This window comes from Canis lupus, chromosome 28, assembly GCF_048164855.1.
Source record: "Canis lupus baileyi chromosome 28, mCanLup2.hap1, whole genome shotgun sequence".
Classification (NCBI taxonomy): Eukaryota; Metazoa; Chordata; class Mammalia; order Carnivora; family Canidae; genus Canis; species Canis lupus.
Window position 1 is genome coordinate 17730031 of NC_132865.1, and position 27144 is coordinate 17757174.

The window sequence follows — 27144 nt, forward strand, 5'->3', positions numbered from 1 at the left end:
GCTAACTCTGGGAAACGAACTAGGGGTGGTGGAAGGGGAGGAGGGCGGGGGGTGGGAGTGAATGGGTGACGGGCACTGGGGGTTATTCTGTATGTTAGTAAATTGAACACCAATAAAAAATAAATTAAAAAAAATAAATAAATAAAATAAAAATAAAAAAAATAAATAAATAAAATAAAATAAGTATTATGTGCAAAAAAAAAAAAAAGATGGTAGCAATAGCAAATTGTTAGACACAAGGATTCAGGTGATAAAAATAAAAAAGAATATTCACAGCAAGATCAAAAATGAGAGCCAAATTTTGAGAAACTTAAATTTGACTGTATTGGAAAAGCATATCTCAACTCAATTATTAAAACCAGTATGCCAAGCTCACAATTTCTCTCTTAAGATTCACTTAGACCTTTTCACTTTTATTCTTTACAAAACTGTACATTCAAGAAGGAGAATAATTTTTACATTCATAGAAAATATACAAATGCTTTTATAAAATTCCTTTGGCTGGAGGAACTGCTTTTATGCAGGTATTGATTGACATTTCTTTTCAGAAGTCTTCCTTTACAGGAGGTGAGGGCTTCTTATTTGAGAAAAGATGAGATGACACAAATAGAGCTATTCTAACTTATTTTCCCCAACTCATCATTTCATGATAATTTAGAAAAGAGTCATATTATAGTTCCTTCCTTTGCAGAGTTTTGATGATGATGACGATGATGATGATCCTCATTTTGTCACTTCCCCCAGCCATCAATATATCATATACTATCGCAATTTGCTAACGGTGACCTAATGTTTCACTTGTACTTATGCCTGAAAAATAAAATGCTTTACTTCTGGTTTTAACTCTGACATGTAAAAAAGCTTAGGAGTTGTCACTCTGTCCTTACAATAAGAAAAAAGTTGAACTAACTGAAAATCAACAACTTTTCTGACACCCACCAGAGAACTAACATTGTAGGGCAAACCACCACCCAACCTAGAGAGATGGACAAGTTGAGTGCTTATCTAGATATGCTTATCTAGAGTGGAAGTACCCACTAGAAACAAGTTACTAGGAGTACTTAACTGGAAATTTTGATAAATTGCTGGAACATAGAGTAGCATCAAAGTGAGATACTTGGGGCTGTAGTCTTGGACTCCTAACCCCCCAACACACACTTTGGGGGGTTTCATCACCCAGGTACCATACCATTTAGGAACAAGGGATTCCATCTGAAGATCGAAGACAGGTGTTCTTGTGGCTGTGGCAGAGGAAGGTGAAAAATAATCATTCCAAAATATGGTCAGTACATTCCACATAATAAATGCCTACACCTAGAATAAAAGCCTTTGCCAGAGTTTATCCTACCTGGAGAAATATCATTTTTTCAGCTCTATCCCCCTCTTGCTTCCTCCATGATCTGAGGGAGCTACAAAGCTACAACAATAGAGAAACGCTTCTATAGGTCACAGTGCAAAGACAAAAGACCACAAATGATTATGATTTAATCAGAATTTTATATAAAACTTCTCCTCTTCCACATATAACCACCACATAAACAAGGTATGATAATAATGGATTACGTATAAAGAGATCCAAGTGCAAACTCTCTGAAGAAGAGTACTCAGAAAAGATAAGAGAGGAGATGGAAAGGACACTAGAACTTTTGCACTTATAGCTACAGTAAATATTAAACACAGTTCAACTCATAAGCAGATGGAAATAAATCCTCACACTAACAGTTTATTAAAATCAGTTCCTAATACCTGATACAAAATATCCATCTTTCAACAAAAAATTGCAAGTCATGCCAAATACAAAAAAGGAAGGAAAGAAAAAAAAGAAAGAAAAGAAAAGAAAAGAAAAGAAAAAAGAAAAAAGAAAAGAAAAGAAAAGAATAAAAAAGAAAAGAAAAGAAAAAAGAAGGAAACAAACAGAGGGGAAAAAAAAAAAAACAGTCTAAGGAAACAAAACACTATCATAACCAGACTCAGACATGACACAGATGACAAAATTGTCAGAGTTTAAATTAACTGATTAATGTGCTGAAGTGTCTAAAAAAAAAAGTAGAAAATACATAAGAATAAATTGGCAATGAAAGCAAAAAGATGGAAATTCTAAGAAAAGGAAATGCTTAAAATAAAAAATGCTGCAGCAAGAATGAAATATGCCCACAGATTAGACACAAATAAAAAATCGATAAGTGAATGCAGGTCATGAAAACTTCATAAATTGAAATATAATGGGAAAAAATAAGAATAGTGAACAGAATATTCAAGAACTGAAGAACAATTTCAAATGATGTAACATACATGTTATCAGAAGAAATAAGAATGGAGCTAAAGAAATATTTGAAGTAATAATGACAGAGAACTTTCCAAAATTAATGGTAGACACAAAAGCACAAATCCAGGAAGCTTAGAGATAATCTAGTAGGATAAATATCACGAATACTGCACAAGATATTAAGTATTTAAACTGCAGAAAAACAAAAAATAAAATAAAAATACAAAAATAAATAAAAAATAAACTGCAGAAAAACAAAGACAAAAGAAAATCTTAAAAGAATCCAGAGGAGGCAGCCCCGGTGGCGCAGCGGTTTAGCGCCGCCTGCAGCCCAGGGCATGATCCTGGAGACCCTGGATCGAGTCCCACGTCAGGCTCTCTGCATGGTGCCTGCTTCTCCCTCTGCCTGTGTCTCTGCCTCTCTCTCTCTGTCTCTATGAATAAATAAATACAATCTTAAAAAAAAAAAAAAAGAATCCAGAGGGAAAGAAAACTACTTCATAAAGTAATAAAAATAAGAATTACAGTACATTTGTTGCCAGAAACTATGCAGGCAACAAAACAATGGACCGAAATATTTAAACTATTCAAAGAAAAAAAAGCCTACAATTATATACCTAGAAAAATCATACTAAAAAATGAAGAAAACTTTTCTCTGACAACCAAAAACTGAGAAAATTCATTACCACCAGTTGTCCTTGCAAAACGTTAAAAGGAACTCTTCAAGCAGAAGTAAAATGATATAGGCCAAATCTCAGATCTACATAAATAAAGGAAGAGACATTGACATAATACTCCATTCAACAACAAAAAATGTACATTCTTCTCAGGCTTACATGAAGCATTTTCACCAAGATAGACTACATTTGGGGTAATAAAATTCACCTAAAGAAATGTATAAGAATGGGCAGCCCAGGTGGCTCAGCGGTTTAGCATCGCCTTCAGCCCAGGTGGCTTTAGCGGTTTAGCACCGCCTTCATATCCGGCTCCCTGCATGGAGCCTGCTTCTCCCTCTGACTGTGTCTCTGGCTCTCTCTGTCTCTGTGTCTCTCATGTATAAATAAATAAAATCTTTTAAAAAAAGAAAAGTATAAGAATAAAAATCATACAAAATATGTTCTCATATCATAATGAAATTAATCTAGATATTAATAATAGAATGAAAGCTTGGAAATCCCCAAATATTTGCAGAGTAATCCACATACTTCTAAATAACACATGAGCCAAGTAACAAGTTCCAAGAGAAATTCAAATTTTTCAATGTAAATGAAACTATAACATGTCAAATTACGTGCAGTGTAGTAAAAACGAGGTTTTGACAGAATTTTATGGTATTAAGTGTATATAGAAGAAAAAAAGAAAGATCTAAAAACCAATATCTTAACCTTCATCATTAAGAAACTAGTGAAAAAAAAAAGAGCCATTTAAGCCTAAAACAAGAAGAAGAAAATAATAAAAATTAGAGCATAAATCAGTGATATTGAAAACAAAACAGTAACAACAAAAAGAAAATCAACACAACCAAAATCTGGTTCCATGAAATAATAAATGACATAATTAATAACAAATAATTCTCTTAAAATCTCATATAAGGGTTGCTAAAATTTAAAGAAATGATAGTGAAAATGAATGGTAGAACAACCGGATCTTGTTCATTACTAGCGGAAATTAAAAATGGTATATTTACTTTGAAAGTTTGGCAATTTATCATTTAGTGATAAAATGAAGTGACCTATCATACCACAAAAAGACACGAGTGAATCTTAAGTACTCATTGCTAAGCAAAAGAAGCCAGTGTATGAAGTCTCTGTAACATATGATATTCTGCAGAAAGCAAAACTATGCACATGGTAAAAAGATCAGCGGTTATTAGGAGTTTAGGGGAGAGAGAAAAGGTTAAATAGGTAAAATGCAAATGGTTTTTTATGATGGTGAAACTATTTTTTTTTTATAATACTGTAATGGCAAATACATGACACTATGAATTTGTCAAAAACCATAGAACTTTTCAGCACAAAGAATGAATCTTAATGTATGCAAGTTTAAATAAATATCATTTTGGATATCTGGAGCTCCTAGTATGGAATAAGAATGTGACAAACAAAATAACTGTATCACAAATATGTGAAAAAAAGCTCACGGAAAAGGATAAGGTGGGGGTAGGGGGAAAGTGTTGGCCAAAGTAAATTTGGAATTCATTAGAGACTGTATGATTAAAGGTAAAGGCAACTGTACTAAACACGGTACTCTTAATTGATAAAGTTATTTCCCACAACAATATGTGTTCACTATCACTGTTATATATATCAAACTGAACAATAAGTAAACGTAAGGTTAATGATGGGAGTCAAATTATTCACTGTTGGATTGGAAGGTTACATATAAGCAGATGCTATAGGAGGCTAGAATGATCCATGGATTAGAGTTGTAATCATCAGTATGAACTCATTTTGCTTAATATGCATGCAGATGGTTACATACAGAAATTATGTGTAACATACGCACTGGTATGTGAATATACAGGGGTTGGTATACACACATGTGTTTCCTTGAACTGTCAAATCAGAATAGTTAGAAGCAACTAACTCTAAATCATAATAGTACATCTCATTATGAACACACGTAGTACTCAGATACTATTTTTATTACTATTCTCCAATGGAAAACAAAACAGAGCTCCTTGAAGAAACTCTAGAATGGAATGGGAAATATACAAGATGAGCCTAGAGCACTGGTAGTGTCAGAAAATAAGGAAGTGTAAACACACTTACACACACATAATGGTGGAAATGTGTCAAAGGGACACAGGAGCCAACTGGAAGAGTTATCAATGGCCAAAACTGAAGCAAAAAAATAAACAAAACTGTATTGGATTATAACTCTAAATATAAAATAAATCTCTGAGTACATAATATAAACAAGTGACTAAACAAATAAATGAGGGAGAATAGGCAAATCTCATACACAGAATTCTAAATAATTTACCTATGTACACATTCTTCTGTAAAGGAGATGGAGCATGACTCCTCACTCCATAAGTGTGGGCTGGGCATAGTGATTTCCTTCCAAAGAATGATATGAAAAAGAAAAAAAAAATAGTAACCTTATAATGGAGAAACCTGACAAACAATATCTCAGCTCGCGATCAAGATTAATATCCTCAGTGCTAAGTCAGATTGACAATGTGTTCCTTGATATGATAATAGTGGGTACACTGAAGTGATAAAAATGACACTTTACTTCTGTGGTCTCCCTTCCAAGAACATGTAACTTTCGTCTAATTATGAGGAAAATATCAGACAAATCTCAATGGAAGAACATTCAGCAAAATACCTTACCAATACTCCTCAAAACTGTCAAGGTCATCAAAAACAAGGAGAGTAGGGAAAACTATCACAGGCAAGAGCTGCTTAAGGAGACATGAGGACTAAATGCAATGTGGTATCCTGAACGGAATCTTAAAACAAAAAGAGACTTTGTTAGAAATCAAGGAATCTGAATTAAGTATAGGCTTTTGTTAATAGTACCATATCCATATTGCCTCATTAATTGTAACAAACGAACCATCATGTTGAATGATGGTAATAATAGGGGAAACCCAGTATGGGGACTATGAGAAATCTCTATTTTATCCTCATACTCTTTCTGCAAGTCTAAAATGTTTATAAAATGAAAACTTTAACAATGTACTTGATTTTACACTTTCCTTGAATCACTTTGTAACATATCTAAAATACTTCAGACAAATAAAAATGAAAGAAAATTTCCAGTTTTGGGGGGAATCAATTCTTCCTGAGTCTCTGTTTCTACACGTCATGTCAACAGGGGAACTGATTATCTTTTATTCCAGGCTATCTTTTCAAGGATTTTGTATAACGAACATTTTTTGAAGGTGGAGATAGTGTCTGCCTCCACAGGGAAGTGCCCACAAGTTTCCTACTCATTTTTAAAGATTTGTTTGGGGGCACCTGGGTGGCTCAGTTAGTTAAGTATCTGCGTCCGGCTCAGGTCATGATCACAGGGTCCTGGGGTCCTGGGATGGAGCCCTACCTCAGGCTCCTACTCAGTGGGGGGGGGGGGGTGGCTGCTTCTCCTTCTCCCTCTGCTGTTCCCCCTGCTTGTGCTTTCTCTCTCTCTACTCTCTCTCTCTCTCTCATTCATGAATAAATAAAATTCTTTAAAAAAAATATTTTTCTGGTCGAAATTCAGAATTCTTTTGTAATCCAGCCCACTGTGCATGCAGGCTTTAATCTGGGCCCATTGACATTGCTTAGTGTGACTTCAGGACAAGGGATACTGAAACAAATGTGCTGATGCTCCTGCTGCTTGCAGGACCATGAGTAATAATGTCTTTGTGCTTTGACCCAGTGATCACATGTCTACCATCAGCCTCCCTAAAACCATGGCAGTTTAATTTGTTAGCTTTCAAGTGGGACAAAAATCTCAAACCTTTCACAGTTCTTAAGAGTCTTTATATTTGAATATTACCATTGATTTTTTTCACTTATGAGCAAATTAAACTCTAAAACATGTAGAAATTTTGTCTTAATGTTATTCTGGCTGCAATTTTCTACTAAATATGAACTTTCTTTCATTTCCCTCTGTTTTCCATTTTATTTGACATTTTATTTTTACCACAAATTTATCAATTCACTTTTATGAACCATTTTATATATGCATTACCCCCATGTGATCATCACACTAAACAAAAGTGGCATTACTGTCTTATGCACCAATTAAATGTATATGTATTTTTAATTTGTTACTGGTTAGTTAATAGCTATAGTTCCAAAACTTTTCTCCCCAACTATTCCCACTGCTTCTGACCCCCAGGTACCTTCCCAAGATTCCCACACCACAGTCTGTTGTAGCAACTAAAAGGTTAACATTGGTTCCAGCCCAAGGTCAAGAATGACTTAAAGAGTTACTGGCTTCCTGCATCCATAAGTTCAAATTCTTCAAAAGTGATAGCTAAATGTTTAATATTACATCTGGTAATTTCCACATTGTATTGACAATAAATCTGAGGATCAGAAAGGTTGGTAACGTACCAAGTTGCTTAGCATAGATATTCTGACGCCAGGATTTAAGTGGCGAACTGATTGAATCAAAAGACCTTACCTTGTCTTCCATGTCCTTTGCCTCTGCTATTCTAAGCAGGTATGTTCTCTTTTCAGTCTTTTAAGTGAGAAATGCTTATTTGCTTTACTTTATTCATATCTGTAAATATGTCCATATTAAATGACTCAAAATTCTCATTACAAGAAAGCCCTAAATGTTAGGTCAACAGTCTATAGGCTTAATACATGATGAGGAGTGTAAGACCTTAAAATGTAAAGCAAAAAAGTACAGAGCTTGAAGTATTTCATATACCAGAAAACCTGCATTTCATCTACCATGGTTTATGGTCCTTTTTCTTAATTAATTTGGTCTAAGAAACAAATACCTAGGCAAAATGATAGCACTACTGAGACTTGATGAATAATTAAGACCTAAAAAAAAAATTTCAGCCATTTGAGCTACAACATATTTGCTACTAACTTGAAAAATTTAGTATTTTTTTAAGTCTACCTATAACAAATGTCCTTTTCCTCAAGCACTAAAATATCTTGGAAAAGATTTCACTTGAAATTATTATGGTTTTTCTTTTTTCTACTTTCCAAGGCTCTAATGGAATTTTGCATAGGTTAGCTGCAAGCAGCGTTTGGTAGAAAAGGCCTTTGATAACCTCTTCCACAACCAGATAGGCTCATGTAAATCTATGAAAATCAAATGACAGAATGAATGTTTGTGTTCTCTTTTTACTCATAGAGGGTTGGAGGGTAGATGTCTGGAGATTCAAAAAAGCAAAATTGAGTTCTAGATATAAAAGTCCAGGACACCAATTTTCAAGTAGAAATTAAGGTATTGAAAGAGGTTATTTAATCTTGAATTTGCAAAATTACACAATGAAAAGTAATGATTTCAATAAGACTGGCAAAAGAGGAGAGTAGGCAGTAAATATCTTTGGCAAATTCCCTTTAGAAATTAACTCCTGGACATAAGCCTTACCAAATAATCAGAAATACATGTATGATTTCAAAAATACTAACACTTAAAAAACAACACTTCTCATGAGGGGCAATTTGATTCTGTATTAACCAACTGTATAATTCAAATATGAGAATAAGCGTGTCACCAATTCATGGTTAAAAGACTGAACTGTAGCCCTCCCTCTAGACTCAACTAATTGGTTTATTGCTTTGAAGAGCTGGTCACAAGGAAAACAGTTGGTAGCAGGGGCTTTCAACATAGGTTGTTATATGAAATAACTAATTTAAGCCTTCTCAGACTCAATTACCAGCTGGTCAATATGAGACCACATCTTCAGATGGATAATGAGAGGAATGGTGCTCTAGTTTAGAATCAACAGCTACACTCCAACCTAACCTTTACCACCAATGTCAATAGATCTCAGGAGCTCTCTATTTCCTGTCAAAATCCTTAAATTGGTTTATATGATTTGTCCAAATATATGTACTTCCTCTTAGCAAAAACAAAAACAAAGATGATGGTATTAATATCAAATGAAGAATCTTTTCAAAGAAGATGCATCACATTATTTTTATCAGACTATATTTTTCAAAACATTTTATCATAGTTCAAATTTGGATTCACAATCTAGCTATGTCATGCAGACAGGAGATCAGAGGGTAGTGTATTTGCTGATTTTGAAGAAGCAAAGACAGTTTTTGTTCATTAGTATATTATGATTTTAGAAAATTGCTATGGCTGCTAATAAAATGCTGTTGACTTTCTAAATGTGATTAATCCAGTTGTTTTCAGGTTGTCCACCTATGACTGAACATATAAGGTTTATGACTAATAGGTAAAAGATGATCAATGATGTTTAAGTCTACAAAACCATTTCTGTGGATTCTTGACCTTCATTGCTACTGGAGCAATGCCTCATAATCTTTAAAGTGCACATGAACTGCCTAGGGACCTTGTTAGAATAGAGGTTCTGATTTAGAAGATCTGAGATGGGACCCATGATTCTGCTTTAGTTGTGATGCTGCAAATCCATGTATCACAGTGTTGGCAGCAATGCGCTAGTGAACACACCTGAAAAAACTAGCTTTCATCTGATACTCTGAACCCAGTAGGTGTCTTTTCAAACAAGAGTAAGTGATTACCCACCCCCGTGATACTAGTTTATTTTCCTGCTTGATGAGATTCTAGGAGAGCTTTCTCACAAATATTATAAATGTGCATGTGAATTCTAAAATCATTACTTGTAGCACCAAACTTAATTAGGGCTTTAAGATATATTTTAATCTTATTTTTATATGTATCTATCTCTTAAAAGTCACCAGTTCATACTAATATTCCAAAAACAAAGAGCTCATTCTCATCTTCCCCCTTTTCTTAGTGCTAACTTCCTTTCCCAACAGAGACCAGCCTGTTTCTTACTATCCAAATCTATTTACTAATTTGCTCAGTCCTGAACGTAACACAGGGTATTTCAGAATTGCTAACAATTCTGGTTTCAGAATTGCTAACACAAACTATGGTGATAAATACTTACGGATTGGAGTACATTTACAATTTGATTTGTCTTCAGTCTTCAGTTATATAGTCAACACGCTATTCCAAAATTATTTAAGTCCATTTTTCCTGAGTACCATCTTCTCATCTTTATGGAGTAAGTAATATTTACTTGAAATACACTTCGGCTTACTTGTTTCGGTTGATATTCCATATTTTTTCTTTCAAGTCCTCCAATTTTTGCTGATATTATAGATCTATTTCTTAACTATGTGAAACATATGGTTCTAAAAATCAGAACTTTATCAAATTTACACTCAGAAAAGTGTCATTTCCCATCTCTTTCACTCAATGCCCTTCCCTCCATCTTCTCTACCCTACTCCCACTTCTTCCTGTGGGGCACCAATCTCAATCATGTTGCTTATCTTGCTTGTGTTTCTTTTTGGATGAATGAGCACAATCTATGTCCCAGAGCAATTTATTAAAAATTATATCTATGAGAGGACAATTTTATCGTTTACTTAATTTCCATGTGTATCTGTTTGAGTTTTGAACTTTGTATTCTATTCCACTGATAGGTTTGTCTCACTATGTCCCAGTACCTTATGTTTTAATTACAGAGGTTTCTAGTATGCTTAGTATTTGGTAGGAATCAGCTTCTTCATAATCTTTTATGGAAAGCTAACATATTGAAGATACTATTTTGCTTTTTCCTTCCTCATTTAACTGTATATCCCAGAAATCACTCCATATAGGTTATAAGTTCTTTGTAATTTTTTTCAATGTAATAGTATTCGCATAATTCAATCAATTACTTGGTTTTATATGAGCATTTTGTTTGCTTTCCAATATTTTCAAACCAAGCCATACAGTGAATAACCATATGGAATATCCATTCCATATTTTCAGAGATGTATCTTCAGGATAAACTACTGGAAGTAAAATTACTTTGCTAAAATGTGAGTGTTTAAATAGTTTTGTTAAACATATTTTTTTATTTTTCTTTTAAAATGGTTTACCAATTTGCTTTCCTCACAGCTGTAAATGAGAGTATCTCTTCCCATACAGCCTCACCAAGGGAATGTGTTGTCGTACTTTTTAATTCTCATCAATGTGATAAATGAGAAATGGTTTGAAAGTATAGTTTCAATTCCCATTTCTCTAATTTATAAGTGAGGGTGAACATCCTTTCATGGACTTAAAATGATAATACAGACTTAAAAATCTATGAATTATCTGTTCATATATTTGCCCTCTTTTCTATTAGTTTTTTGGGCTTTTTTCTCTCATGTTTTAACAATTTGAGAAGTGCATCCATAATTCAAGGAGTTTCTAAGTGCACTCAGTATTTACTTTCTACTGTCCATGTTGGTTCTTCACTGCCCATGTGTGCCGGCTCTCTCTCCCAGCAATGAAAGAATGTCTAGAGAGCAATCAGAAGCTCCCAGAGTTCTAAAGGCCTTGGCTGGCACTGACACAGATACCTGCCACAGATGATATTCATCAAAGCAAGTCAAAGATTCAACAAAACTCAAAGTATTGGTCATAGAGAAGTATCCTTTGTTCCACCCCTGGAACAAATTTCTGTTGCAAAGCAAGCAGATACATCAAGGTCAGGGAACTGAATCACTTTTGCAATGTACCACCAGCGATCTTAAAAGAGAGGTGATGAGGGAAGGTAACAGATTGGATGATTATAATTTACATTGGAAAATAATTCAAGACATTTTCAAGGAAGAATTTTTGAAGATGAGATGTAAAATTTAAATAAGAACCACAATAATTAAGAGGATAGTAAGACCCGGGCATAGGAACCCAAGGCAGGAATGATTATAGTGCTAAAAATCTGATGAGCTAACTATAATAGAATTTACAAAAGGCCTACTTGCACACTAATCACTTGACAAACAATTCCCTGTAACATAAACCTCATAACAATCCCATGAAAAAGGATGATAACCCTTTCTTTATGAATGAGGAAATGTGTTCTTGCCTAAGATTACAAGCTTGACCCCATAATAGAATTGGAATTTTAAATCAAGTCCTTAGTTTGCTAAACCCTATATGAATCCCTCTGTATGAGGAAATATCTATTTCAAGCAATATTTCCTCCAGAGACTATCTCACAGTTCAAACATGTCTTGTGAAGTGTGTGAATGATTTTTTAAATAGCAAATTACATACTTGTTCATAGTAAAGATTGTCTTGGGTGCATAATTATATTGAAAAATCTTCTTCAACTAGCTCTCTATTTAGAGGAAGAATCCATGGGATCATAACCAGTCGTTATTTTGGTCTGGTATACTTTTCTACCAGTGGCTCTCTACCTCAGCTAAATATTTTAATCATATAGGGAGCAGTTTTAAATAATCTAGAGGGAAGGGCCAAAGTGAAACATATCAAATTAGAAATTCTAAGGTTGGAACACAGGAACTGGTATTGATTTTTCAAGCCCCCAGAATACCTACATGAGCATTCATCGTTGAGATTCTGATCTAGAATGAAACTAACCCACTGGGAAAATAACACTGATGAGCCCCCTAAAACAAAACATTAGCCTGAATTCACCATTTATAATATTCTATTCCCCAGGAAATAAGTATAATCTTCATTCCCATGCAAGCCATCATATCCCTTATTTCGGCACTTTTTTATTCATTTTATTCATATTTGTTGATTTTACATTCTTAATTCAAAAAATAATTATTATATTTATTGCAGGAGTTTTTATTGCGTATTTGATAATATTTGAGGGCCCAGTACATAAAAGGCATTGTGAGAAAATCAGTAATGAAAATTCCTCTCAAGAATTTATTGAATAGATAAAGAAAACACATACATGAAAAGAGTGCAAACATTTTCACAAAATAGAACTATATCACAAATTGGCATAAAATGCTATGAGAATTGAGATTGAGGTATATAATACTGAAGGTATTAGGGAGTTTTTGGAGGAAGTGGCTTTTAAGCAAGGCCATCAAGAATAGATAAACTTGCTGACATTATATGGATTAAAATAATCATGTTCTATATAGATCCTTACTTATAATAGCAAGGTATCTGCCATTTTGAATTGTACAGACAGCCGGAAATGTCCATGCTTCTCAACTTTCTGTAGTGGAAGTATCTAATAGTGATTTAGAAAAATCAATAGCTTTGGAAACTCTATAGCCAGCATCAGAAATTCTAAGTATTAAATGGGATGAATGAGTTTTTCCTTCTAACATGGAATATCATTTATGCTTTATTACAGTGTTATCAAACTAGAGCTTACTTTATTAAAGCAATACAAGAAAAAAATTCAGAATTAATAAAAAGTCTAAATTTTAAAAAATAGCCTTTAATTCACTTTCAATTGCTCAGTATATCAAAATACTTCATTACATGTTTCTAAGGAGTACTGTTTGGATAAAAAGATGCCTTTTGCAATTATTATATTATTTATCTGTAAATTTAAAGAAGAAAACAGTATTTGGAAAATGGTTGCTATTTTGAATGATCATCTATCCTGATCTTTTTTGCACTTCTTACTTTGTTTAAAAAATTATTTTTTATTCTTTTGTCATAGTGTGCAAAAAGGTTATCTTAATGGCTTTATATATGTTGGTTTTTAAGTATTTCTAAACACATTAGAAATACATAATTTCTTATATTTTTAGTGCTCATGGGGCTTATTCCTCACTTACCAAGAACTAAAATAAATCATATAACTGCTGAGGATGATGTTGTACAGAGAAGCTCCCTATATAAGCATAAGTTCAATTATCTTCTAAGTCATGTAAGAATTATGGAAGATCTTCCTTGGAAAGAATAGTGACCCATAGTCCATGTTAGATATTTGATTTTCTTATAAAGAGGTTTTTGAGGACCTTCAATTTATGTAATTTTACAAATAAATTGAGCAATAATATCTTAGTGAGTTTTAAGTGTATTTTCTTATTTATCTATTGAACAAACACCTAATAATCATCTACTATATGCAGGAGACTATATTAGGTTATGTTCACTATTTAGAAGAAGTTAATTCAAGATTGATAATTTTTTACAAAAAGAAAATTGGATCATCTGGTCATTTATGATTAACTGAGGCTAATATGTATGAATTGGGTCAGTAGGCAATAAAATACAGTTGGCTTAAGTTAAATCATTGATTATAGTGCTCTGAATGAAGCTAAAACACCATTTTCACTAGTTTACTTAAAATCAGCATAACCATTATATTTTACATTAAATTTTCATTCAATAAAATTACATTAAATTTATCTAAATCACAACTTAGAGAGTTAACAAACTGATGGAGATTGGCTACACTAACTTAATAAAAGAAACATGGTTTGAGACTTAATTGTTTTTAGAATAGCTACAGTTTTCTCAAGAAGGCCTAATAACCTTTTCAATCAGAATCCTATTGTCAGTTTCTTTTTCCTCTTTCCAAAGAAAAGAGCCCATCCCTAAATAAACATCTCTTACAGAAACCAGAATGCCATCTACTGGCAGCCGCCAAAATTTTAACTTTTAAACAACAACAACAAAAAAGTATTCTTAATCAGTTTAAAAAATATATATTTTAATGAAGAAATGCCTACAGTTTGAAATAAACACCTATGTTAAATGTTTGTATGTTTAAAAGTTGAGATATTTTCTACATACAAACTGCATTTATTTCCATCATAGGAAAACCACTTTCATTGAGTCATGTAAATAACATAATTATCAAACACCTAATACCATCCCAACATTCTTAATAATTGGGAGAAGTAACACTCCCTCAAAGAAAAAAGATGCTCTGAGTGGGAAAATACTGTTTGATATTTCTAGATATTATTAGTCACATATTTACCTCTTACCTTAATATTTAGTTCCAAAGAATATTGATGGAAATTGTATATAGCATAGTATTGAGAACTTTATTGAAAACTGATTTTGTGATAAAAGACTCCAGTGAAGCCACAGTGAAATTCTCCCATACTTAGTTATAGAATTAATTGACTTAATCATATTTTTTGAGGTAAGGCTTTAAAAACATATTGTTACCAAATATATAATCATTATTTTTAAATAGATAAACTTAATATTGAATTTATACTGTGATGTCATAAATGTGTCTGTACCTATATCTATATATAGTGTATATATACATGCATATATACCAGATGTTTCATTCAATTGATTCTACAATAAAAGAAGGTAATGAACATGGAAAATCAACTTTAGATTTTAAAGTACCAATAAGCTCTTTCAAAAATAATCCATGCATCATTTTAATGGTTTACTACAAGCATATTCTTATCTTTTTTATTGTTCTTTCAAGTATAATTTTGCACACTTACAAGATTTAATTCCATGAGTAGAATTCACACAGAGATTATGAAAGCTTGGAGAATGGATGCATATCATAATCTGTCTCATAAAGCACCCAGTCCCCCTATATTTTGCAGAGGACTTGTTTCCTCAGTCACGAGTAGGAAGCTTGATAAGGAAAGCCCAAAGGCAGCAGTCAAGCCAGCCTAGGAATGTGCATAATTCATGCATAACAATGCATTTCAGGAAATCTTGAAATCTTGTCATGTCTTTTTCACTTAAAGTACGAGAGGAGTACTTAAAAAGTAAGTCCTATCAGTCCAGAAAGGCATTTTTAAAAGGCCATTATAAACGAAGTTCTCAGAACTCTGGCTCCAGCGAAGACATAAAGGTTAAAAATTGCCCAGGCAGCCCCTACTCTATGATCATCTTATTTTAAATGCAGATTGTCAGCAACTTTGAACTATGCATGTTCATGAAAAAGTTTAGAGAAATGAAAAGATATGGTAGTAAGAACAAGAGCATTTTCTTGCACAGAAATTTGAGAGCATAACATACTGTATAAGCCAGCCTTGGGATTGTGATGATTCTTATACAAGACAAAGAAGATAGTATTATTAATACATTACTTTATTGCCCACATACATTAATATTGTGTATGTTTTTAATTTAAATATAAGAATTCCCAGAGAACGTATTCTTTAGTGACATACTCAAATTTTGAATGATCTATATAAAACTCTTTTATAAGAAAGTTTTATAAGCCGCTTTTAAAATTGTAAAAAAGATCCTGAAAATTAATCCATGAAGAAAATTCAAATTAACTTATGCATGTACACAGATACATGTATCACCTGTATTGCTTAAACAAAAACAAATTATAAAGAAACTAGACTATCTTGCCTTTGTAAGAGACACTGCACTGCTTTAGATCACTGAACAATTTTTAAAATGAATTAAAATGTTACATATCATCTGCTCTCCTCTCCATCCTGAAAAAATTTTGAGGTAGCCGACTGTTTTGAAATAAATTTCCCTGCAGTTGCTATAGTGATGATAATAAAGTTCTTGCTTCTATTTGTGTGACAGAGGTTCCTAGCAGAACACTTGAAAAGGTAAGCTAATCAAAATGAAGACACTGTTAGTTCTCCTCTTCAAGTCAGCCTTCTTAAAGATGATTCACAATTACAAGACTCAACCATTGTCAACAATTTTATTGTATGTACATTATCATAATCTTTCTCAACGTAGCCCTAAAAAATTATACAGCAGAGATGAGTCCTCCTTTTTTTTTATTATTATAGGTCAAAGTCATTGGACAAAGGATATGTAAGTTAATTTTGGATATTTTTGTATGAAAATTAATGATTGAATCAAAGATACTGGTCCATTAACAATTTTTGTCCATTACAAAGCTTTATTTTTCTAACAATACAATGATTGTATGATATTTTGCTTCAATAGTATACGTTGTTCAAGTCTCATTTCATCTCAGTGTTGATGCAAACCAAAGAGCTCAAAAGCAGACAGCTACTTGTCAGACTGGATGAATCATCAAAGATGTGTCATGGATAAAGCAGCATGGCTTAGATACATGTCCTACTGCATCGATGTAAAAGTCTAATAATATTTACCTTAAAACATTTGAGAAATTTAAATAGCTTTAAAAATTATTGGTTCAGAGAGAAAATATGCAAAAGAGCTCATATGAGTATAGAAGGTATTTTATGTCTTTTTGATAAATAAGCAGAAATATTTATCCTGACTCCCAAAACCCAAATAGTTAAAAATAGCAATCACAGTTCAAGGAAGTATTTTATTAAAATACTCACCATACTTCCTAATCATGGCAACATTAAAAAGATGCATAACTCTTGTGCATTAACTAGGACCTGTAGGTATTTTATTCATAAGCATGCATTCTCTTTTATATTTTCACTAACCTTTAGGAATGGTTCTCTTGCTTACAAATAAACCATATTCTAAATGGTTTATATTCATTTTCTTCATTTTCTACTACAATGTGACAATTTATCTCAAATTTAGTGACCTGAATAACAGCCTTTTGTTAATGAATCCAGGTGCAGAGTGATGGGCTCAGAAATCACCCATTGGTCCTGGTCAGAATTCACCCATTCTAAGGGTGAAATCAAAATGTTAGCCAGTCTGATTTTTCATCTGGAGTCTTCCAGGGGATCTCTTTCAGTATCAGTGTAGGGGAAGAATTCAACTTCTTGTCCTTGTAGTACTAAAGAACATGTTTCCTTGTGGACTATTATTATTTGGGGGTCCACTCTGCCCACAGAAGCTGTTTGCATTCCTTATCTTATGGCTCTCTATAACTTCACAACCAGAATTGGAGAATCTCTCTCATATAAAATCCTTCTCACACTCTGAATCTCTGACTTTTGAAAAAGCACAGTCCTTTTTAAGGGCTCAGCTGATTAGGTCAGGCTCACCTCAGATAATCTCTCTTTTTTTTAAAGTCAACTGTGGCATATAAATTAACCTAATTATGGGAATAATTAGATTATGGTATTCACAGTCCTGGGGTGTACATACTAGAGGATGGATATATATGGGGCCATCCTATAATTTTTCTATCATGTGATACGAATGTATTTGGTTATTCCATGAAACAGAGGGGATTTTTCATCTATTTTCATCTTAATAGACTCGAGATAAAACACACATAATATGTGCTAAGAAATTGACTTTAAAAATCATTTGTAAGTTCTTTCCAAGATAAAAGATAAGTACACTGATATGGGGCATTATTAGTATTCACACAGCATTATGTAAAGGGTAGGTGGTAATTAGAGCTCTCTCTTCCTTTTCAAAATTTCCAATAATAGAAGATGATAATCATAACCCAGAATCAAATTCACCGAAAGGCAACTTAAGTATTTTACAAAAGCTCAGTGGTCAAAAATTCTAACCCTAGTTCATTTTCCTAACATTTTTTCTTTACTAGCAGATATTTGATCAGAGATTATCTAAATAGCTACACCTATATATATTTATAAAAATTCAAATGAAATTTCTGTAAATATCAGAGAACACCTAAACTGAGAAAATTAATTTCGTTGTTTACACAAATGTCCTATTACATTTACTGGTGACTTTAAACCACGTGACAAACACAGTCTAAGTGATCTTAGTGATGAAAACAATTGTATGTGAATTTCTGATGATAAGGTTAATAATTTATTTTACTATGGACATTTTAAAACTGAAATTTAAATTTAAATTTAAAACAGTATTTTCCAAAGTAGTATATGCTTATAGGTCAGCAATGTAAAGCCATAACCTGACCAATGACATTCAGGTCATGAGCAAACATATGGTCTGCCACAGTGACTCAATTAACCATCCATCAATGTAATTGCATAATACATCAGAAGAGGTAGTCTCCCACCATTGACGGTCAGCATTTGTATTAAATTTAACAGTAAAAAGCATCACTTTGATGTAGTTTATTTGCCTATATCATGTGAAATCTTTTAAAATAATGTATTTGATATTGTATTTATATTATTTGTTCCTTGGAAGAAATTTTTGACAAACTTGAGTTTGGACTGCTGTTTAGGAATGATTCCTCTTATAATAAGCTGGTATAGGTGAAAAGCACAACTTACAAGACAAGTATAGGACTTTAATCAATTCTAATCATATTAATATTGTAATAAGAAGATAGGCCATTTACACATTGTGCAAATTGTGCATAAAGTTAACACAATACAAACTTCTAAGAAAATCCATGGCTAAACTGATTAATGAAACTTTCTAGACATTGAATCTTTCTAGAATACTACACATGATAAAATAATGGCAACTATTTATAAGTAATATTTTCTTTAAAAATATGTGTATAGAAATTAACCTGGAGTAGAAGCATGATAATAAAAGAGTTTGAAATTATAAGCAAATAAACAATGTATTGGGCTTATATTTCATAATTAAGATGATTTAGGAAATGCCACATTCCTATCTGACATCTTTCTCCTTAAGTTCACATCCTGAGGAATGGTTCCACCGATATTATGTGAATTTGCCCATAAGCCTTAGTGTAAAGGGGAAAAAAACTGGAAAGGATTTAAAGAGATCTTTTACTCAATTAGTAAATAGATACTATTTGCATTACCTTTGGTGAAGGGAATCATCTTGGCCAGAGCCCATTGATATATGATTCTTGCTATGGAAAAAAATTCATGTTGCTAGATTATTTTTCTATTTTTCCAGGATTTGAAATTCCTCTGGTATGATTCTATTTTTCTGACCTACAGTTGTTTAATATAAAATCTTACTAAATATCTGGTTTTCTTTATTTTTCCCTAACTGGCCTGCCATTTTAAAATAAAGTATGATATTTCACACAAGAAGTATAAAATGTTAGCGATATGTAAATTCTAACAAAACAAAAACTGTATATGGTTTCTAATTACCAGTTGTGTTAGGTATTAGTTTAAAAAAGGAAAAAAGATGATGGGTCAAGAAGAAGAAATGAACAAGGCTTCAAAAATTGTATTTGCTATAGAAACTAAACTACTGTGGCTGTCAGCACTGATGAAGATGGCTAAACTGTTTGAAAAAGAAACCAGACATTGCAATGCAAAGATAGTTTCCATTACTAAAATTAACTTGAAAAGTCAACATCTACACAGACTATTTACCCAGTTGGTCCCCAAAACGAACTATTCTCTATTTGGAAATTGTCAGCTCTTCCTATTCTTTAAATTTGCATTATCAACAAGCCTATATAGACTACTGATAATTCTTTAGGGTCAAATGTGCTCTATTTACCATATTTTTGAGATACATAGATTTAATTAAAAAATAATGTCCTTGTATACTTTGATGCTTCTGAAGAAACAAACGCTTTTTGCTGCAACTTCACTTCTTCAACAGAAAGTCATGAGGCTGCTGAGATTACTCTTTACATCAAAATCTTTGTCACGTTGTATATGTCATACTATCCAAGAGCAGTCTCTATGAAGTTTCCCTATACAAAAGATAGCCGGCAGGTTCAGTGTCAATGCCAAAGCCATTCAAAGACATTTAACTGGTAAATTTCCACTTTAAAATTGTGAACTGAAACTGGCTTGTTTTTACCATTATGGATTAGTTTGCAGGCAACCTTGGTCCATTCAATTGCACTAAAACAATGAAATCCTTGTAAAATAGCGATGTCTGATGTTACTTCACACTTCCATCCAGTAAAGAAGGAAAGGCAAAGGTTAGATAAGGATTTCCATAATAAAATAAAATCTTTCTGTTATAAAAAATAGCTTTACATTTTATTTTGAACAGATGACTCCATTTTTTACTTGATTGAATACATGAAGGTCATAGCAGTTTAATGCTTGCAACCCCCTTTATTCTATCTCCATTTATTTATAGCTTCTCTCAGCTTTTACCTCTTTCTAATTTTGAGGCCAATGGTTTTTAACATGGGGATTGGGAAGGTGCTCTTCTTAGGATTTAAGGTAGGTAGGATCAAAATCAGAACTATAACAGAAGTCCACATTATCATTGTGGAGAAACTGAGGTGTCACGTCCAAATCAAGTTATCAGGTGAGAATAATTACCATGGAGACCTTCTGCTCTGTATGAAATTGTGCTACTTTAGGTTCAATATCATTGTTTATCAGAAAAATGCAGGTTGAATAAAGAATGAGTTACTAATAGAGTAACTATAAAATAAAAATTAAAGGGAACAATTCCAAGTGCTGACAAGGATGCAGAACAACTTGAACTGCCCTACGTTGTTGGGGAAAATGCAAAATGGTATAATCACTTTGGAAAAAATTTAGTAGTCTTATATTCATACAAAACCTGTCCACACTTATTAATAGCAGCTTTATTTGTAATAGCACAAACTGGAAACAACCTGTCTCTCAGAGGAGGAATGGAAAAACAAAATGTGGTACATTCATATAAAGGGATATTACTTGACAGTGAAAAAGAACTGTTTAGTGAATCATGCAACAATGTGAGTGATCAAATGCATTAAGTGAAGGAAGTCAGTAGAAGGCTATAAATCCTACTATTCCTTTTATATGAGATTCCAAAAATGTCAAAACTATAAAAATGGAGGGCACAATATTAGTTACCAGGGGTTGAGAATGAAGGAAAGGTTTAAATACAAGGAATAGCACCAGGGAGAGAGGATCAAATTTTATCATAGCTTGATTATAGTGGTGGTTATGAGTGTATGTGTTCATCAAAATTCATAGAACTGTTCACTTAGTGGTGTGAATTTTTAATGCATGCAAGTTATAAAATTTGAATAATACATTCTTTGCAAATTTTAATTTTGAACAAGTAGGAGGGCTCGGTGATGGAAAAAGTATGGCTTTCTTCTTTAGAGCTGTAGAGCATTTAGGTGCAGGTACCAGAACATGATGACTGATGAAATTTCTTGGAAGCAGCAATTCTTGGAGGATAAAGGCTTGGTCAGGGAAAATACAACATAAGCCTGGAACATCCTGTTTTGACACAAATTTAAAAAGTGCTAAAAGAAGCTTGCCTGGGTGGTTCAGTCAGTTAAGCATCTGCCTTCAGCTCAGGTCATGATCCCAGGACCTTCGGATCAAACTCCATGGGCTCCCTGCTTGTCAGGGAGTCCCCTTTTTCCTCTCCCTCTCTATTTCCACCTTGTTCATTCCCTCTCTCTCTTTAGCTTGCTCTTTCTCAAATAAATAAATACATTCTTTAAGTAAATAAATAAATAAGATAGATGATAGATGATTGATAGATGATAGATAGATAGATAGATAGATAGATAGATAGATAGATAGAAGATAGATAGATAAATTGTGCTAAAAGAATGATGAGACATACCAAAAAGACATCAAAGTCACTTTGAAGGACTGTCCACTTACAAATTTGAGATCATTTGAACATTAAAATACATAACAATATTAATGGATTAGAACCCTTTGAATAAAATAATAATCTGAGAGACAGAAAGACAGGGAGGAAGGATGGAAGGAAGGAAGGAAGGAAGGAAGGAAGGAAGGAAGGAAGGGAGGAAAAAGGTTTTTCTTTACAACAAACACGATGCTAACAAGTACATTTAGTAGACATTATGAAATTAAAATTAGAAAATAATTATTAGGCAACTGTCATGATAAACATTAATAGATGCTAAGACTAGTGGGGTAAGACTTTATAAGTGGGATATTTAAAAAAAAACTACCCAGAAAATACTTATTAATTACAAACAGGTAAAAAAAAAAATAACTATACAATGAAAAAACTAAGCAGGCAAAACATTAATCAGGTGATTAAAGTTAGCATAACAATGAATGAGACAAATCAAAATCATATACTACCTGATAAAATGTAATAAAAGGAAGAGATCTCCTCTATAAGAAACTTGCCAGAGTATATAACATGAATTTAATATTAAGAAAAAAATCAGACAAATCTAAATTGTAGGACATTCTCCAAAGTAACTAGTTTATAATATTTAAATATATCAAGGTTATAAGTCAGAGAAAGACTGACTATTCTAGACTGAAGAAGACTGAAACAGCATGGCGCTATGTGGTCCTGGATTGGATCTTTTTGCTATAAAAAAATTATGGAGATAACTGGCAAAAAAAAATGGGTCCCCATATTGATAAAGTAATGCATCAGTATATGTATTGATGTATCAATATTACTATTGATATAGTAACATACCGGTATTTATTGCTCAATGTTGATTATTATGCTATAGTTATATAGGAGAATGTCTTTGTTCGCTAGAATGCTTATTTAAACATTTGGGGATAATAGAGTGTCATGTCAGCAAATTATTCTCAATTGATTAAAAAGTGTACTTTTCAAAAAGATTTATTTATTTATTTATTTATTTATTTATTTATTTATTTATGAGAGAGAGAGAGAGAGAGAGAGAGAGAGAGAGAATGCATGTATGCATGCAAGTGGGTGAAGGGGCAGAGGGAGAGAGAGAGAATCTCAAGCAGACTGCCTGCTGGCTGGATCTTGGGATGCTGAGATCATGACCTAGTGGAAACCAAGAGTCCAACTCTTAAGTGACTGAGCCACCCATGTGTGCCTAAAAAGTGTATTTTTTTAACTAATTTTTCAAAAAATATGAGTTTTCAAGATAGCCTCTGTTGATTGGTTGTATGAATATGGGATTCTGATAAAGCATATGAAATGGTTTTCAGGATTGTCTTTTAATGGTGTAGATAAGGAAAGTAGTTTTCTACTAACTTACTATCCTTTATTGTTTGGGTTGCCTAATGAATATCAACTCTCTTATACTTCCAACTTGCACATTATGTGGACAGAATGGGTTCTTTCTCTCTTGACACTATAAAACCAGCCAAGGAGAGGAGATTAAATGAGTACAACATGGGCATGAAATAATGTGTTATCCACCAGGAGATTACACAAAGTTGTGCTGACCCTGTCTGCACAGAGGTGGCTGGCAAGAAACAGGTGAGGTGAACTATCAGAAGTGATATGAAAGAAGTGGTCAATGTGGTACACTCCTGGCATCATTCAGATCCTTCATGCCTTCCATATTTGGCTGATATCCTATTATATGAGAGCCTGAATTTTTGGCTAAGGGGGAGGAGGTACAAGGTCAGTTCTTCACAGGGTCAGTTCAGATGTTGGCTGGACACAAGCTGCAAAGTGGTAATGCAGAAGAGTTAGTGAAAAAGCTATAGTGGCCAGAGCTACTGAAGATATTTTGAGAATATTTATTGTTTACTACTGAAGGTTATGTCCTTACTCAGGAACCCAGTCTATACTCCTACTATCCAGGCTTGCCGCATAGCAACCCTTATCCAACAGAGACACTACTAACAACTTTGGGTTGATTTGATCATAAAGCTTATGTAGCAGGGAAGATTGTGCTTTCGACTGGACTATATTTGAAACTTGCAGCTTTCTAAGTCACCTAACAAATGGATTGGATCAGTAGTTGCTTTCAAAATGTCCTGTGCCTCTTTCTAGTAGTTATGAATTGCTAAAGAAATTAGAAAAAAAAAAAAAACAAAACAAAAACAAAAAAGAAGGGGATGTATCAGGATGGATGCCTCATGTCTTTAAACACCCAAAATTTTCACATTTTTTCTGAAAGTTTAACATTCCACCCTCTCGTGCATGCCTTGTGGTTTCCTAGGGCTTCAAGCATACTTCCTAATCCTTGCTCACCTGGTGCAACTGAAATGATATTAAAATGTACTTGAACCAGTATGACAGCATGGCATCTGCACAATGTCAAGACTGCTTCTCAGAGCCTTGGTAGAACTGGTCACTACATTAGTGAATGAAATTAAAGACAGATAAGACCAACAGGTTCTGAAGTGATAATACAAATGGTGTCTAAAACAAGCCAGTAGCAAATAACAGAATCTGGAGAATGCTGCGAATGTGTTTTCTGTTGCTGTCATCCACAAAATTTAGTTGCTTAAAACAACCTCCATTTATTATTTTCTATGGTCTTTGCTTAGGACCTCCCTTAGAGTGGTTCTACGTAGCTTTGTCTCTGTCACCTCGGCCCTTTAATCTACCCTCTGACTTTTCTTCCTTTTCATAAATAATGGCACATATTTGCAACTGAGTATCCTTCTCAACTTCCTTCCTTCTCATAGAATAGACTTTTTTTTTTTTAATTATTTCAACACTTTTAATGCAAGCTGGTAGTAGTTCCTCCAATATAGCTGTCTTTAAACGATGTGATTGTATGTGGTATAGATGGAGCCCCTTCATCTAGCTTTCTGAGGCAAAACTTTAACTCTTTTTGATGTCTCAGAAAGTGTCCTTCACTCTCAGCGTCAGCTTGATGTTTACTGCGAGGTCATGTGTAACTAACTAGCAGCACTCAGACGTTGATTGTGACCTGAGCTGATTTCTAATTTTGAAAATCTTCTGCTGGGAAACCCCAGGGGTAGGAAACAATTTTGTTTTTTAACACAGCAAATCATATCTCTCTTATGTTTCCTCTACATTTTGCTTAAATTCTGAAATGCTATTTTTTTAGCTCATCTAACTTCTTTCATATTTTATGATAGGAAAATAAATATGTCTATTTGACACTTCAATATTATTTCTAGAAATCTCAGAGGCACTAATACTTTTTTGATGTTGCTGCAGATGACAATCTTACTAATTATCCTGTGGTACAAGACTACAGTCCTCTTTACTCCAGTGTCTGATAGAAATTTCCCTTATGCTCTTTAGGACTTCACCTGTTAGCTGGCCCCTAGGCATATGCCATAGAATTTACTATTTTGTTATAATAGAACCTTACTCTGGGTACAAATCTTGGTTTCAAATTATCTGTTACTGTCTAAGAAACCACCTTAAAATCTAATGGTTTAAAACATTAAGTATTTATTTGTTCATGATCCTTCAATATTGACTGAGTATGATTGGAATTGCTTGGCAGTGTCCCACACATAGTATCTACTGGGGGCTGGATGCCCATGAGAACATCTTTTTTTTTTTCACATCTCTGGTATCAGCTGGGATAGTTGAAAGAACTAGAACCAGGCTGAGTCTCCCTTTCTACCTCTCTCCATATTTTCATCTCCTTCTCCTTCTTCTTCCTGTTTCTCATTTTCAAATGATCCCTGTATTCTACAGAAAAAAAAAAATTTTTGAAGGTCTTCCAAATTTAGAGTGGACAGAGCTCCATTTCCCTACATCAACCATCCATCACTGGACACATGAGGCACTTTTTTTAACTCTATTACACATGCTCATTTGTCTATCAATGGGTTCTCTTCACTCAGAATGAAGAAATTCTACTAATTTCTAAAATCTCGACTAATCATCAGTTCCTTATTTTTTTCAACAACCCATACCTTACGCTCTCTTCTTACAGCTAAGGTTACAATATATTCTGGTTTGCTTGAAACAATCCTTGTCTACTCCTATTGGTTCAATGCAAGTATTAATAGCTTACTTTTCACTATTGAAAGTATCCTGTTTTAGAGCTAATACCCTTCTACAATTAATCAAGAGACTTCACTACTAATATATTTTAAAGAATATGTATAAGATGTATGTTTTTTCTGTTACAATGTGAACATTTGGAATACTTGCTTTATTAGTATTTATGTCTTTGGAGGCCTTTTACAATGTCAAGGCTAAAAGTGTTTCTACAGTAAACCAGAGTTTAAGAATATACAGAGTAATTAAAACCATTTCCATATTCAGTATAACTGATAATGGTAATTCCCTTGCAACTGATAACTGTATATTTGAGGCCAACCAACTCACCAGAAACAAATCATTGAATGCCAAAATTTAGTGTGAATTGGTCTTTCACTAAATTGGACATTTATCAATTTGCTTTTAGGCAAATTGGCATCCTATGAATTGATTCTTGGTAAATTTCCTAATGCTTTCTGTGTTTAATGGCCTCAAAAGAGTCAACCTGTATAATTGAAGCAGTTGATTTGGGGTGGTTTGCTTTGTAGGGAGAGCAAATTAATCTGCATAAAATTGACTCCTTTATAGTTATTTTTGTCAGGAAATAATAATTACTTTTTATTTTCTTCAGTGTTTTAGATTGAAAAAACCTGGTCAGCTTAATTAATCCTATCTTTAAAAAGGAAAGGGGAAAAAAAACCACTTTATCTTAATACCAAACCATTTTGAAAGTCATCCAGGATTTTGAGAAAGCCTACTAGGTATGTGAGCATTATACTTTGCTCCTGCCCCCACTTCTATTCAAAGCATTTCTTTTCATGTGTTAATTCAATAGAAAAGAGACTGGGCTTCAAGTCTGTCTCTCTAGTATGTACTACATACTGGGAATGTGATAAATGTATTTATTCATTTTAACCAAATTCTACCACAACAAAACAATTTAGAGGCCCCATGGAGTCCATTATAATGGGATTTTACCTGTACTTTGATTGAATTAAAGAATCCTATATAGAAATCAGCTATTTAAACATCATCCACTAGGACCTGAATCACAACGTTTTTCTCTGAAGGAGCACATTATTTACCATAGTTTTGGACAGAGGCTAATTAATCCACATTTTGGATGGTACCACTGCTGGCTTCT

At 33.3% G+C, this 27144-nt stretch overlaps 2 long non-coding RNA genes across 5 annotated transcripts in view; one reads left to right on the top strand and one right to left on the bottom strand.

Moving 5' to 3' along the window:
- Window positions 1–406: 406 nt before the first annotated feature.
- Window positions 407–5735, bottom strand: LOC140619965 (uncharacterized). The gene is made up of 3 exons (XR_012019722.1): window positions 5605–5735; window positions 5252–5328; window positions 407–1241 (listed from the first exon to the last, which is right to left on the bottom strand). It is a non-coding gene; the product is annotated as an uncharacterized lncRNA (long non-coding RNA).
- Window positions 5736–16212: 10477 nt separating this feature from the next.
- LOC140620242 (uncharacterized) overlaps window positions 16213–27144 on the top strand; it is a 28011-nt gene continuing 17079 nt past the window's right edge. For 3 of the 4 annotated variants that reach the window (XR_012020030.1, XR_012020033.1, XR_012020032.1), the window contains exons 1-3: window positions 16214–16313; window positions 16400–16424; window positions 26632–26761. This is a non-coding gene — a long non-coding RNA (uncharacterized lncRNA). Of the gene's footprint in view, window positions 16314–16399; window positions 16425–26631; window positions 26762–27144 lie in introns of all 4 variants that reach the window. The other variant, XR_012020031.1, reaches the window with a different exon arrangement.